Below are 12013 nucleotides of genomic sequence, written 5' to 3' on the forward strand. Positions count from 1 at the left end.
GGCAAGCCAGCCTTGGGAACTAAGGCCAGATAGCCATTTGTGGGACAAGCAGAGGGTGGAGACCAGGAAAGCCGGCCATGGAGGCTGAGCGAGACCGCCATTGCCATTGCCCGCATCTAGCTGGAGCAAGTATGGGTTTTGTTTGTTTTGTTTTGTTTTGTTTTTAATTACAGGCTACAGACAATAATTCTCACTTTAACTCATACCTTATTCCAATATTCCATGATTGATCTGGAGTAAAAGGAACAGTGGGAGAGAAGCACTTGCCAGCTCTGTTTATTCAATTTTGTAGGAGTCAAATTTGAAAAATTCAACAGATAGGAAGGCTAAGGTGAGAAACAATAAGGAGGAGTAGAAAACTGGGGGGTGGGGTGGAGGAAGTGAGAAAAGCCTTCATTTCTTCATGCCTTGGGCATGAGGCAGATGCTTGCAGCTCAAGAAAGACATCATGGGCTGGGTTGAGAGTCCACTGGAAGCACCTGGACAGTAGCCAGGTGACCTCTTTTTCTGCATTCCATGGAGAGGAGTGTTGGATATTGGGAAGAGGTAGCAAAGAAATGGCTGATGCTTAATAGTGTTGGAGTTGGAGAGCTGCACTCCTTAGCCAGGAGCAGTGTCAATGATCTGGAAGAGCAAAGCAGGCTCAGCTGGCATTGAGGGCTCTGGATCATGAAACCATAAGAACTAAAAGTATAACAACAATATTGAGTTTGGCAGACAGAATGGATTCAGAGAGCTTGACTTTGCCACTAGCTCTACCATCTGGGAGACTTCCTATGTCATGGCTTGATTCTGACCATCAAATAAGATGCTGAGTAATTTCATGATCTGGGCACAGGGTAAGTGCTCAATAAAGGTTGAGCTCTTCCTATGGCTCTCAACTAGGGCCAGCTGCTGGTGGGTGAGCTGAGCATTGGCGGGGCGGGAGTGGGGGTGGGGGAGGGAGTGGGCAGACCTGACGTGCAGACGTTGAGTCAGTTATCATTGGAGTCCATCTGGAGGAATTTCTACCCAGCCTTGATTGATATTTTCTCCTTGAAGCTGTGGGGATTTTGACTTGTCAGCTAAATATTGTGGTCTTCAATTTTCTTATCTTCAAAAGGTCTAAGAGAGTTTTGTAGAAAATGAAATAATATTATACAGCTCATTTTTCTTATATTTCTCAGCAAAGGTGAACAATGTTTCCAGTTCTCAAGACATTATATTTGTAAGTTTTTTTTTTAATTTTTCCTTGGTTAAGTTTTATCAAACAGATGACCTATGAGAAAAATTAGCTTCACAAAAAAAAAAATATCTTACATGCTTTTTTTGGCTATGGTACTGGGAAAGACACTGAACTTTTTTTTTTTAAAGAGTAACATATAATGTCTGTCTTCAAAGTGTTCTGAAGAGGATATGTAAGCAGACAGCTATATATCAGCTGCAAAAACACCCAGTTGCCAAGAAGAGTGGAGGAGGGATTAATCCCCACAGGAGAGGTCCACAAATTCCCAGGCCGCTGCATCTTAAAGGATGAACACCATTTCTAAGGTAGGGAATCACTGAAGGCACCTCAGGGAGTTGGGATGACTGGGGGAAACCACTAGGCTTGAAGATACTCAATGTGTTTGCAGAATGATTAGCATGGTGTATGTGTGGGGGTTGGGGTTACTAAAAATAATCCAACAGTTTATTCTTGTTCTGTGGTTTTCCTTCTTTAATTAGGGAACTTATTTTTCATTCCGTTGCATATTTCAGAGATCCCCTCACAATGTTTTGCCCAAGGCATGCATCAATGAGATGAATTAAACTGTAGATGCTTTCTCATTAGATTTTAATTTCCCAAATATCCTGAAGTCTATTACCTTCCATGCATACCCAGCTTATTTGAGAAAACCGTGCCAGTTAATATGCCTAGCTGTCCCACCACAAGAGCTTCAGAAATGGCAATAGAATGAATTTTTAAATTTTCATAACAATTTGCTTGCCTTTAAATATTTCATTCTTCAGGCTAGCTTCAACAAAACTGTGAAACAATTTTGCTGCCTCCCATGCTTTTGATTTTGGCTCCTAATTTTAAGTTTTCTGTCTGTCAAAAAGTAGGAAAGAAGAAAATCATCTTTTGTCTCTGTGGGGAAAAAAACCTGGAGTGGGGGTCTGGAGCGGAGGCCATTGTCAGCAAAGGCAGCAACAGAGGTAGATCCAGAGACTGGCAAACACTCAACAAGCAGAGAGGGAAAGACTGCCACCAATGATGAACTCAGGTGGATTGCTCAGTTCTGTTTATAAAGAAGAGTACGAGGAGGAAGAGGAGGAGGAGGAAGAGGAGGAGGAGGAGAGGAGGAGGAATAAGAGAGGATAGGAGTTGCACAGACACTGGGTATGGTGGTACATGCTTTGAATCCCAGCACTCAGGAGGTAAAGGCAGGCAAATCTCTGAGGTTGAGGTTAGCAGTTGCACAGACAAGAACACACTTTGGAACTGGTTATCACATCAGTGAGCCAATCTTCTACTCACTTTATTGCAACAATATATAAGGATTGACGTGAGCCTGAAAGTGTTGGTCAACCTTTTCTGTGTTAGCTGCAGGTTACCAGGGTCTATCGAGTTTGCTGTCTATTGCTGATGCTGCCTCTATGTACCTCTTCCTGACAGTCTGTTTTGCCTCATTTACAGCTCTTATCCAGTCACTATTTTCTTCCTTTTCTTTCTCTTTGTTAAAAGCAAAGAAAGTGAAATTCAGGTTGGTCCTATGATTCTCTCTAGTAATCTTCTCCTGCCCTCTGTTGTAGAAATAACTGTGATCTTCTGTGATCAGCTCTGAGTTCTCCACTTCACAGACCAAGCAACATCCTTGAATCTAGGAAACATGATTGGGACATTGTTTCTCTTCTCTCTGGACCATCTTCCTGGCTCTGATCTTCATTCTAGAGTTGTTCTTTCTTCATTTTCAAAGATTTTTCAATGCAGAGAAAATCCAAAGTCCTTACCAGAGCCTGTAGCTTCCATGTGATCTGGGCCCTTGCTGTTCCTCTGACTTCCCCTCTGTGGCCTTTCTCTTTTCTGAGCCTGCTCCAGGCACAACGGCCTCCTTGTTCTTCTCCCATATGTAATAATAGTTCACAGCACACAACTTCAGTTCATGTTAGTTTATGGATTTCTGGTTTTCATGTTGTCTCTAGAATATCACATTGAGGAAACTTCCCTTTGTCCTGGAGATAAAATAACATCCAACCCTTCCTCACTCTAATTTCCTTTTCCAATACCATGCATGTATGTAGTTGTGTGTTTGTATGTATGCATTTGTATATGCATGCATGCATGCATGTACATGTGTATATGTATATGTGTGAATGAAAGTGTGTATTTATGTATGCATGTATGTATGTATGCATGCATGGATATATGTATGTGTGTATATGTATATGTATATGTGTATGTGCATCTGTATTTATGCTATATATTTGACCATTTCTTTCTTTTAATTCCCATGTCTTTGTCTTATTTGCTTACTTCTGGATGCACCTCTTTAAGCACAATGCCTAGAAATGTTATGTAATCAACAAATACATACTGAGCTACTTCTAAGCTTGAAACTCTGTGATTTGGCAGTGTTTTGAAATAAAGTTCCTTTGGGGAAATAAAGTCTGCATTTATGAGTGGGCTAACTCTAGATAAAGTGTGTCATCTGTGGTCCTGAAGCAAGAAAACTACACATCCTGGTGATTTCATTATCACCCTGTTTTATCCAAGTGAGGTGTAAACTTTCAAGTCAAAAAAATGAAGTATCCTGTCCCTGTGCTGTGACTAGTCTCCAGCATCTGCTAAACTATTAAACACAGAGAGCCTGCTGCAAACATGCACTTACACAGCCCTCTGGAGAGAATGCACATAATTAGCCTTCTGTAGTTTATGGCTATGTAAATTAATCACCTCACAATTAGGCATATGTGTAAACTATGAAATTGAACTTGTATGAGAAATCACTTTGATCCCTAGACAATAAACTATGATGGACATCATTCCAACCTACTGTGCAGATATAGAGCAGTCAGGAAGTCATGGCCATTAAGCATCTGCACACCAATTATTAGCTTGGGGGCCATGGAAACAATAATTTATAGGAAACACAGAAGATTTCCAGGACCCTACATGTTGTTGTTACCGGATCTCCACATCTGTGTCCCAACACACCTCAGCCATGATGAACAGTTTGCTATTTGCTCAAAAACCTTCCATCTTAAGTTTGGATTTTATTGCTGTGAAGAGACACAAATGACCAGGGTGACTCTTATAAAGGCAAACATTTCATTGGGACTGGCTTACAGTTTCAGAGGTTCAGTCCACTATTATTATGGTGGGAAACACGGCATAATGCAGGTAGACTTGATGCTGGAGGAGCCAAGGGTTCTACAGATTAATGGGAAGGCAGCCAGGAGGAGATTGTCTTTTGCAAGCTGCCAGAAGCAGTCTTTCTTCTGTACTGGGTCGAGCCTGAGCACTAAGAGACCTCAAAGCCAGCCTTCATAGTGACATACTTCCTCCAACAAGGCCACACCTTCTCCAATAAGGATACAACTCCTAATAGTGCCACTCCCTATAGCCAAGCATTCAAAGACATGAATCTCTGGGAGCCAAACCTATTCAAACCACCACAGTACCATATCTGACATTTGCATGTGCTTTTGTCTGCTTGACCAGGCTCTGCCCTATTACCCATGTAAGGCCAGTTCTCCAATTCAGTCTATAAAATCCATTGCAAATAGAACCTTGATTGAATCTCTCCTGATTAACTCAATGAGTGCACTTCTTCATATATACCCAGATCTTCTGCAGCATTCCTTTGCATTAATTTGTTGGTAGTTTTTTGTAAACCTGTGTGTCGACTCCTAAAGGATAATAGGTATTTAAACTACCACTGATTCTCCAGAACCAAGCTCAACATTTCCTTTCAGGAAAGTGTACTCTCATAATTTTCTTTACATGGACAATGCATTCTCTACTTCAACTAGAATGCTATCAAAGTCTTCATATAAAAGAAAATATACCAGAAAAACCCTGTTTCTATCTCAGTATACAGAGAAGTATCGTCCCTACTCCTACCCCCAGTACTGGGGATGAACTACACAGCCTACTGCTCTTTAGACCAAGCTCCTCATAGAGCCCACCCCTGCTGGAAAACACATATTCAGCTCAAGTGTTCTTCTGTTTAAGAAAGGTTCAACAGTCCATATTTTTATTATGCTTCCTGATGTATACTTGCAGAAACCAGGTCCACTGATTTATTTATGCTTATAAAACTTTCCGTTAATTGGAAGGAAAAAAGCTGTTTACATTTTGTGCTCAGTCTTTTGTGGGGTTCACAAATGAGAGAACCATAGCACCAGAAAATGGGCTTATTCCATCTCCCACTATGGGGTAGTTAGACAATAAGCCCTCTATTTTGTGCTAACCTAAGAATTTTATACCAAGAATTATATTTTTGCACCTAACCAAATAATAGGTAGTGAAAAACAGTTCCATCCAGAAAGTCAACAATTGCTTGTTAACCCTTGTGATGTCTTAGAGGGATCCCAGCTGAGTTTTTGTTTTTAAGGTCTACCATTTTTCTTTTCTTTTTATTCCTCAACAGCCAAAACCCTGCTCTTTTTTCTTATGGTTCTATGGGATTCTCAAATCTTGCTCACCTGGTTGACGCTGTGGTCAATCATCATCAGTGGGCTCAAGGCCACTATTCAGGCTTGTAAACCACAGATCTTTCAAGTTGTTTAGCCTTGTATGTGTTGTCTGTGGCTGGCTGTAGAAACTTTTGGTATGTAATGATGAAACAGAAATTGCAAAATGTTAAAACACATATCACAGACCAATTCCTTCCTTTTATTTTCATGAAGGACAATGCTAAGTACCCCAGAGTCAGCTCCTTGCCTCAGGTCACATTATTTAATACCCATCTGCTTCTATACCATAAGGATTAATGGAGCCACCTTGGAGAATGAGGAATTGTTTTGTTTGGGACACACATACACATACACACATATACACACAGATACATACACACACACACACACACACACACACACACACACACACACACCAGCCAGCCAGCCAGGGAGGCCCACATGCCGTTCCAGCTGGGAGAGGGTGTTCTCATCATTTCTATTTACATTCTCCTGGCTAGAGTCTGGGTGTCCATGGTAGCATCAAAATTTAATTTCTTATTGCCGTATTTGGTATGTAAGGGAACTAGCCTTTCCCTAGTATATTTATAGAAATATGAAATACCAGCAAGCATGATTTCTCAACAAAAGCTATTTAAACAGCTATGCCAGCAATCATTTTTCTTCCCTAACTGCCAGGTGGCAGGTCTGGGAAGTGGTGCTTAGACATAGCTACATCTTCCTGTTGCTGTTAAAAGAGCTCTCAGTCTTCCACTCGCAGGGGGTTTTGGTACCATATGCTAGAATCCCACCTCTCTGTAATAACTTGATAAATAGTTATTGAATTAAATTACTAATCTTTGCATTATTCTCTTCCCTCTGCTTCTAAATTGATCATAGGACATATCTCAGGTGCTTAATAAGATTTGTTTAGTCACACTTAGTTAATATTTTCTAAAGAGGCACAGAATTTAATGTCTAGAATTAACATTTTTAACCTTCTGATATTTTAGTAAGCATATTGGCTTACACATTCTGACTTAATTGTGATTTTCTTATGATATAAGCAAAGAAAGCAAACAAATAAACAAGCAAGCAAACAATCCCCAAACCAACTCCTTCATGCCTTTTCAAATCCAAGTTTCCAAGAAACTAACTACGTAACTCAGATTTAGAAGAGGTAAAGTTTTCTGACCTCTCTCCCTTGAAGATCCACATTCTATATCCAGAACCTTTAGACAGATTGTGGTAGAGCTTTTACTTGTGGATTTTATTCCTGTTTCCCACAGCAGCTAAAATAACACAACAATTATCTCAAGGACTCACACTTCTAGGGAGAACGTAACTACTTTTAAGTGTTGGTTATGACTTTGGGAACAGGTACTCTAGACTGGGCAAGATTTATACCCTTCTTAATTGATCTGAAACTATGAGATGGTCATCTTGGGCTGTGTTGAGAGTCCTTGTGCCACCAACAATTCTTAACGGTGTTTTCTGAACCTTTAACTATGCTCCTAACATAAAGCTGGGGAAGGAGTTTCATTTCATTTTTAAAATCCCAAGTTTGGAGACCTCCAAAGCATTGCTACTGGATTGAAAACGATTGCTCTTAGATGTACTTTTCCAAATTTAAAATTGGATTTTCAAAATTAAGTTAACTTGAAAAATTCTCAAGAACTAAAATCCATCAGTTACTTTTCTCATTGTTCCAACTGGACAAAAGAAGCATTTTTTAAAAAAATTTATATTAGATATTTTCTTCATTTACATTTCAAATGTTATACCAAGAGTCCCCTATACCCTCCCCTGCCCCGCTCCCCAAACCACCCACTCCCACTTCTTGGCCCTGGCATTCCCCTGAACTGGGGCATATAAAGTTTGCAAGGGGCCTCTCTTCCCAATGATGGCCAACCAGGCCATCTTCTGCTACATATGCAGCTAAAGACATGAGCTCTGGGGTACTGATTAGTTCATATTGTTGTTCCACCTATAGAGTTGCAGACCCCTTCAGCTCCTTGGGTACTTTCTCTAGCTCCTCAGACTCAGAGCTGGAATGTTCAGTCCATCACAGTGGGGGAGACATGATGGCAGGAATGGGGGCCATCTAGTCACATTGTGTCAACAGTCAAAGAACAGTGAGAAAGAGGATGGTACCAAGTTCATGCTCTCTTTTTTATTTAGCCTGAGATCCCAGTCCATGACCTGGTGCTGCCCACTCTTATGGTAGATCCTCACACTTCACTTAACCCAAGCTAGAAACTCCTCACAGATGTGCCCAGATGTCTGTTTCTATTGTGACTCTAGATCCTGTGACCTGGATAATCAAGATTCACCACCACTTATCCTAACTCCAAAAGTCATCAGAGCTCTCTGCTCCTCCCTGTTCCAGAGACAGCCGCATCTTCTTGTGCAGTGCCAGCCTCGTCCCATAGACAAAATGATGAAGGTCAGTGTGAACAGATTTGGCCGTATTGGTCTCCTGGTTACCAGGGCTGCCGTCTGCTCTCAACATGGCAAAGTGGAGATTGTTGCCATCAACGATCCCTTCATTGACCTCAACCTCATGGTCTACATGTTCCAGTATGACGTCACCTATGGAAAATCCAATGGCACAGGCAAGGCTGAGAATGGGAACATTGTCATCAATGGGAAGCCCATCACCATCTTCCAGGAGCAAGACCCTGCTAACATCAAATGGGGTGAGGCCGGTGCTGAGTATGTCGTGGAGTCTACTGGTGTCTTTACCACCATGGGGAAGGCTGGGGCCCACTTGAAGGGTGGAGCCAAAAGGGTCCTCATCTCCACCCTTTCTGCTGATGTCCCCATGTTTGTGATGGATTTGAACCATGAGAACTATGACAACTCACTCAACATTGTCAGCAGTGCATCCTGCACCACCAACTGCTTAGCCCCCCAGCCAAGGTCATCCATGACAACTTTGGCATCGTAGAAGGGCTCATGACTATGGTTCATGCCATCAGAAGACTGTGGATGGCCCCTCTGGAAAGCTGTGGCATGATGGTCGTGGGGCTGCCCAGAACATCATCCCTATATCCACTGGTGCTGCCAAGGCTGTGGGCAAGGTCATCCCAGAGCTGAATGGGAAGCTCACTGGCATGACCTTCCGTGTTCCTACCCCCCATGTGTCCATCCTGGATCTGATGTGCCACCTGGAGAAACCTGCCAAGTATGAAGACATCAAAAAGGTGGTGAAGCCGGCATCTGAGTGCCCACTGAAGGGCATTCTCGGCTACACTGAGGACCAGGTTGTCTCCTGCAACTTCAACAGCAACTCCTACTCTTCCACCTTTGATGCTGGGGCTGGCATTGCTCTCGATGACAACTTTGTCAAGCTAATTTCCTGGTATGACAATGAATACAGCTATAGCAACGGAGTGGCGGACCTCATGGCCTACATGGCCTCCAAGGAGTAAGAAACCCTGGACCACCCACCCCAGCAAGGACACTGAGAGTAAGAGAGAGGCCCACGGGTTGCTGAGGAGTCCCTATCCCAGCTTGGCATCCAACACTGAACATCTCCCTCACAATTTCCGTTCCAGACCCCCATAATAACAGGAGGGGCCTAGGTAGCCTTCCCTACTCTCTTGAATACCATCAATAAAGTTTGCTGCACCCACAAAAAAAGGTCATCAGAATTTATCCCTTTAGAAAAAATTTGGAGATTAGTCAGGGGTACTCTCCAGGTGAAGGTGGTCACTTTTCATATCTTTTTCCCAAAAGTACTCATATATTTTATTGATTATATGCTTGATTAATGGTAGCTGGTGCTCCTTACTTAGAGCTTGTGATGTAGCTCAATTGTAAAACATCTGGCTAGCAGAAACAAGACTCAGAGCTCAGTGCTCAACATCACACCCACACACACACACACATGCACACACACAGTTACACACAGACACAAACACATGCACATATATACTTATAAAAATACACACACAAACACACACAGACACACAGAGGAACACACAGAGACACACAGGCACAGGCCTCATAATGAACAGAAAAAGAAAGGGCTGTAAATGCTTTTCAACTGTTGCAATATGATGAAAATCCAAGGGCTTTGTGTGCTAAGAAGAGCCAGAATGGTTGTTATTTCCAAACACTGTGCCATTAAGGCTAATTCCCAGAGTAACCAGGTTTTGTTTTGTTTTGTTTTCTTTGTTTTTTCTTTGTTTTGTTTTCTTTGTTGTTGTTTTTTCTTGTGGCACAGGTCAGTCATCAAACCTTTCTCAACCTACTCTCCCTACCTACAAATGAGTCAGTTGATAAGAAGTCTAATGCAATTTACCAATTGTTTGACATTTTGTGTTTGTTAATTTTAGGGTTTCCCAGAGCTCTTTAAGAAGCTATTTGATGTCTGTTTGTGCGTTGGTTCGTTTGACAGGCAACATGGGAGAACACTGGGCAGGAGGAGGGTGTTCTTCCCATCAGCCCCTGCAGTCGTTTTGACCCCCCTTTCCCACTGATTCTTTTTGAAATCTCAGCTGCAAACATTCTCCTCCCTCTGCCAGGGCGCTGTTCGTGGTATTACTCACTATTTGTCTCAGAAGTCACAGTATTTTTAGCAGCCCCATCAGGAGTTTAGGGAGACAGCTCAAACACATGATACAACTCAAATAAAGAAAGCCTTGCACATCTTAGGCTACCTGGCTTCTGACATCATAGCTGAGAGGCAAATGGAATCATACGTGGCTGAAGTCTCACTGGCCCACAGTGTGCATGGTCTAGGAGAGCCCATTTCAGTGGATTCTGGAGGTCTCTCACAAGCACATGATGAAAAAGGGCCCTGTGTCATTTTCTCCACAAGGTTCTTCCCTCCTTATGAGATACACGTGCAGAATAGAATTATCTTCATTACAGAGGGTTTTCTCACACCCTCCCCCACCCAGATGTGTGGAGGCGGTAGAAAAAAGTCATCTGTCTCCCAAACAGCAGTTTGTCAGAAGGAATATTCGCAGAGGCAGAGGAGTCTTCCCTCCTTGCTGCCTTGTCTTTTAAAATAGAAGTACTTCCCCTGGAAGCTGACTCTTATCTACGCCAGGGATTCCCCTCACACTTACTATGGAGCAGAGACATCATCGTGGAGTGAGAGTGCTGGAGGGCAAGGGACCACTGTTGGCTTCTCGTGAGAAGATGAATAAGAATGGCCTAAGGCTACAACATGGGGAGGGGCACACACATTCTGAAGACAAGTGGCTACTGTTGTCTGTGTTGGGAGAAGGTTGTTTCATGTGTCATATAATCTTAATATTGCTAGAAAGTATTAAATAGCTGAAAACCAGCAGGCTGTCCACATATGAAAGTCTTTGTCTCAGTCTCCATCTCTTCTCTCTTTCACCCCCCCTTTCTCTCTCTCTCTCTCTCCCTCTCTCTCTCTCTCTCACACACACACACACACACATTTACACATGACAATACCTGTTAAAATGTGTTTCTCCATTAAAAAATTAATAATGAGCAATCAGTTAAGGGGAACATTCAGAAAACTCCCGTTAGTACTGTCTTTTTCCCCTCTTGGCTTTAAAAGCAAGGCATGTATAGAGAGTCTTGCTAAGAGGAATGCACTTTCCTCTCCAACCATCTCAAGTGTCTAATTGGTCTGCTAATTCTATAGCAATCAATTTTAATATTTTAAAACTAAATGACTTCCTACCACTTTGTTCATATTTCTTGAACCACAAAAAAAGAAAAAAAATTACAAGACTGTCATCCACCACAGGGCCTGTCTTACTCGCTCTTCTATTTCTGTGAAGAGAAATCATAGAAGACACAACTTGTAAAGGAAAGCATTTAATCAGTGGCTTGTTTACAGTTATAGACAGTAAGCACACGGTACATGGCAGGCTCATATGGTGGTGGAACAGTAGATGAGAGCTCATATCTTATCTGGTTTACAAGCAGGAGGCAGAGAGACTGAGATAGTCTGGTATGGGTTTTTGAACCCTTAAAGCTCACCACTAGTGACACCTCCCCCCAAAAGGCCACACCTCCTGATCCTTCTTAGCAGTTCCTCCACCTGGGAACCAAATATTCAAATTTATGAGCCTATGGGGGTCATTCTCAATCAAACCACCACACGCCATGTTATAGGATCTTTGTAACATCACAGAAACTAGTGTGGGTTATAAATAAAAGACAGCAAAGTGTTGGCTTGCTCATCATTCATCAAGAATTTCTGGCTATAAAGCTTAGCTTAATCAAAAAAAAACAAAAAACCAAACAAACAAACAAACAAACAAAACCAACAACAACAAACCCCAAAACCTCCCTTTCTTCTTAATTGCTATAAATGATGTAATATGAGTTCTTGGAGGGAGGAAAGAGGATAGCTTGAGACTTCATTCATACTGTGTGC

The 12013-nt window shown here is 42.1% G+C and overlaps 1 pseudogene across 1 annotated transcript; it reads left to right on the top strand.

Annotated features, from left to right (window-relative positions):
- Window positions 1–968: 968 nt before the first annotated feature.
- Gm5177 (predicted pseudogene 5177) lies at window positions 969–11337 on the top strand (annotated as a pseudogene). The gene is made up of 3 exons (NR_033630.1): window positions 969–1207; window positions 1381–1530; window positions 7942–11337. The product of NR_033630.1 is annotated as a predicted pseudogene 5177 (transcript).
- The last annotated feature ends 676 nt before the right edge of the window (window positions 11338–12013 follow it).

Source organism: Mus musculus, chromosome 10, assembly GCF_000001635.26.
Source record: "Mus musculus strain C57BL/6J chromosome 10, GRCm38.p6 C57BL/6J".
Classification (NCBI taxonomy): domain Eukaryota; kingdom Metazoa; phylum Chordata; class Mammalia; order Rodentia; family Muridae; genus Mus; species Mus musculus.